Source organism: Cavia porcellus, unplaced genomic scaffold (genome assembly GCF_034190915.1).
Source record: "Cavia porcellus strain 051 isolate PalLab524CR breed Dunkin Hartley unplaced genomic scaffold, mCavPor4.1 scaffold_20, whole genome shotgun sequence".
NCBI lineage: Eukaryota > Metazoa > Chordata > Mammalia > Rodentia > Caviidae > Cavia > Cavia porcellus.
In genome coordinates, this window is record NW_026947503.1 from 61,315,118 (window position 1) to 61,318,912 (window position 3,795).

At 43.6% G+C, this 3,795-nt stretch overlaps 1 long non-coding RNA gene across 1 annotated transcript; it reads right to left on the bottom strand.

Annotated features, from left to right (window-relative positions):
- Nucleotides 1–288: 288 nt before the first annotated feature.
- On the bottom strand, nucleotides 289–3,481 carry LOC134471824 (uncharacterized). Its single transcript, XR_010041513.1, has 2 exons — nucleotides 3,174–3,481; nucleotides 289–2,861 (listed from the first exon to the last, which is right to left on the bottom strand). It is a non-coding gene; the product is annotated as an uncharacterized LOC134471824 (long non-coding RNA).
- Nucleotides 3,482–3,795: the final 314 nt, after the last annotated feature.

Genomic DNA, 3,795 nt, shown 5'->3' on the forward strand with positions numbered 1-3,795 from the left:
TCTTGAGCTGTTGAGGACATCCCAGAACTGAGAAGGCTGACAGCATATGGGCTATAATGTGTTTAGCAGCTTCTCCAGTCTGGAGAGTGGCAAAAATGAAGCCACTATAAGTGTCAATGATGACATGTACATATTTTAGATTGCCAAACTCATTGAAATGGGTAACATCCATTTGCCATAAGGCGTTAGGAATTAAACCTCTAGGGTTGACTCCTAGGTGTTGAACAGGTGAGTGGATAGCACAAGATGGGCAATTTTTTATAATTTGTCTGGCTTGCTCACGGGTAATTTTGTAGAGAAGGCGGAGGGTGTGAGCATTGAGGTGATGTAGCTGGTGGGCTTGTTGGGCCTCAGACACCTTGGAGTCTTGAGCCATAAAAACCTGTGCTCATATAGCAACATCAGCCAAATGATTTCCTTGGGCAAGAGGCCCTGGGAGGTTGGAATGAGCTCGCAGATGACCGATAAAGAACTTATGACGGCGAAGCCGTATGAAGCATTGTAATTGTTTGAACAGATTTGCAGCTGGGGAAGCATGACATATAATAGCAACAGTCTCTAATAATGGAACAGACTGAGCAAGGTAAGCACTGTCAGTATACAAATTAAATGGTTGGTCAGAGTAAGCAGCAAAAGCTGCAAGAATAGCTTCTAACTCTGCTAATTGTGCAGAGGAAGTATCTGCCTGGAGGGTAGAAACATTGTCTTGAGATACATAAGCAGCTCTTTTAGAGGATGAGCCATCAGTGAATAAAACCAGGGCACCCGGAAGGGGTTGTGAAGCTGTGACTTTAGGGAATATAAATGAGTGACGATTAGCAAAGTCAACTAGCTTATTTGGAGGGTAATGATTGTCAATAGTCCCTGAGTAGGAAGCTAAGGCAATAGGCCACACTTTCATACTCTGAAGTAGCCAATCTATTTGGTCTTTTGTAAAAGGTTGAATGATAATATCTGGTTTTTTGCCAAAGTAACATTTTTCCTGTTTTTTACCCTGGATTATTAGGTTTGAGACAGCTTGGAAATAAGGCAAAAGTGTTTTTTTTTGGAGAGACTGGTAAATGGACCCACATGAGGGGAGCTTGTTGTCAGAACACTGTTGTAGGGCAAAGCTTTGTATTAAAAATGAGAAACTGTAAAGGCTCATTGTAGTCCATAAAGGAAACAGTTTGTTGAGCAATAGCCTCTTTTACTTTACTGAGCGCTCTCCTGGCATCAGGTGTAAGCTCTCGGGGGGAAGTTGGATCTATGTCTCCCCGAAGCAGTGCATAAAGGGGCTGTAAATCATGTTTAGTTAGTTTTAAAAATGGTATGAGCCAATTAATATCTCCCAATAGTTTTTGGAAGTCATGAAGTGTTCTGAGGCCATCAAGCCTCAGTTGGGGCCTTACAGAGAGTATTTGAGTGCCACATAATTGAAAACCCAAGTAAGTATATGGATCAGTAAGCTGTACTTTATCAGGGGCTATTTGAAGTCCAGCCTCTTGTAAGGCAACCTGTAAGTCTTGGTAGCACCTTAGGGTTTGGTTTTGATCATCTCTTGCCAAGAGGATATCGTCCATGTAATGAATAATATAGATATGTGGCCAATGATCTCTGACTGACTGTATTGTAGTGGCTATAAAAGACTGGCATAGTGTTGGGGAGTTGGCCATATCTTGTGGCAAAACCCTCTATTGAAATCTCTGTATAGGGGCTTTAAAATTAATTGATGGGAGACTGAAGGCAAAACGCTTTTGGTCCTTTGGATGTAAAGGAATAGAGAAAAAGCAATCTTTAAGATCTATGACAATTTTAAAAAATCCTAAAGGAATGGCACTGACTGAGGGGAGGCCTGGTTGTAGGGGCCCCATTAAGACCATTGTCTTATTTATCGCCCTAAGGTCTTGTAGCAGCCTCTACTTTTCTGACCTTTTTTGGATAACAAAGATAGGTGTGTTCCAAGGGGAATTATTAGGAACAATGTGTCCTGTATCTAACTGGTCCTGCACCAGCTGCCTTGTGGCTGTAAGCTTTTCAGAGTTAAGGTTGTTTCTAAAGGCTTATATGAATCCCCAATTTGCCATGGAGGCACAGGGAGTAGCGGGCTGCCATCTTGGGACCTGCTGATCATGTCAACAGGTGGAAGTGGTGGCAGATCACCATGTATAAGGACCTCTAACAGGCCATCATTTTCTGCATCTGAGAAATCAGAGGCTTCAGATTTTTTTGAGGACGGTTTTGAGGTAGATTTAAGGGAGTCGCGCAAGGCAGCCTCACCCAGTGCAACTGTCTCCTCAACCTGAGGGTCTGCATGCCTCTGGGCAAGTAGCTCAGAAATTAAATTCCAATATGTAAAGGTGGTCACAGGAACCTTTTTTGGACCGAAAACTCTATAATAATCTTTTAAAACATCTCTTACTGTATTCCACCTCTTGGTATCTATAGAACCCTCTAGGGGGAACCAAGGGCAAACCTTATGAATAAACTGAAAATACTGTAATAATTCTTGTTTTTCAACCCTTATCTCTCTTGTCTTTAATGCCTTTATAAGGCCTCCGACGAACAGTTCATGTTCGCTCAATACTTGACCCATGTCGGGAAAGGGAAATGGGGTTGCCGTTCACTCACCGTGACTCGGGCAGGACGTCGGGTAGTCGTCTGCGCAGGTCTCGGCACTTGATTTAATGTCCTGTTGCTTTAAACTTTAATCCTTGATTTAGTTTACTCATTCCTCGGCCGAGGTCTCTGGTTTAATTTGCTTTTACTTTTGGTTTAAGCCGGCTGTCTCTCGAACGGCTCCCTCGTTAACTTCTCCGTGCCAGGGGCTCCCACACTGAGCGCCACTTGATCTGGCCTGTAGATCAACAAGTTTAGAACTCCTGGAGGAGAAACGGGGATTAAACAAAAGACATAGGGGAGACAAAAAGAGACGAAGGCAAGTTGATGTTAACCCAATCAAGCCTCTGGTTTATTGAGAAAATAATCACACCTTTTATAGGCTAAGGGCGGGAGCTGGGACAGGAAGAGGTTAAACAGATGAATACAACAGGGTTACCATCACATCTGGATAAGTGACGTAAGCAGAAGAGGATTATGGTTAATGTAGGCAGACGCAGTGCCCATAGGAGAGAGAGAGAGAGACATCTAGGCAGCAGTGCCTGTCACTCGGCTCCCTACAAGTACGCACAAACCTGCCTCCAGGATCTGCTTTAATGACAGCTGTGTCACACAGGATACATGTGGGATCATCCCAGTGTGGTCACCATCCCTTGTTTCCTTCTTCCATTCACAAGCTTAATGTCTGTGAATTCGAGTCTCCTCTTCTCCAGTCTCAGGATCTCCACAGCACCCATCTAGCTGAAATTCAGAGAAAATGGTTCTCCCGCAGGTCTGCCCCGACAGGGGTGCCGTTGAGAGGCTGGCATCTGGAAAACACATGAGCACGTGCTACCTTAAATCTGCCTCCTCCGTCCCACAGGGCTCTGAACATGGAAATGGATCTGCGTATTTTACTGATCATGTTAGGAGCCATGATTCTTTCTCAAATGACACCTAAAGCGGCCATGCAGATTAGCACTGGTTTAACATTTCAAAGTTTTGTTGTTAAGCTGGATTTGGAAGAAAAGACTCTGGCCTCCCTGTGTACTTAATCTCCCAACTTTTCTTGGGAAATACGGAGTTTAATTAGACTTAGGCGGAGGCGACTTGCTCCTCTGAAGTTTAAGTTTCTATGAATGTTGAGTCATGAAATAATTGCAGAGGAAACATTAAAGGAAGAAAGGGCCTTTCTCCAAATCAAAAGCAATTTGAGAA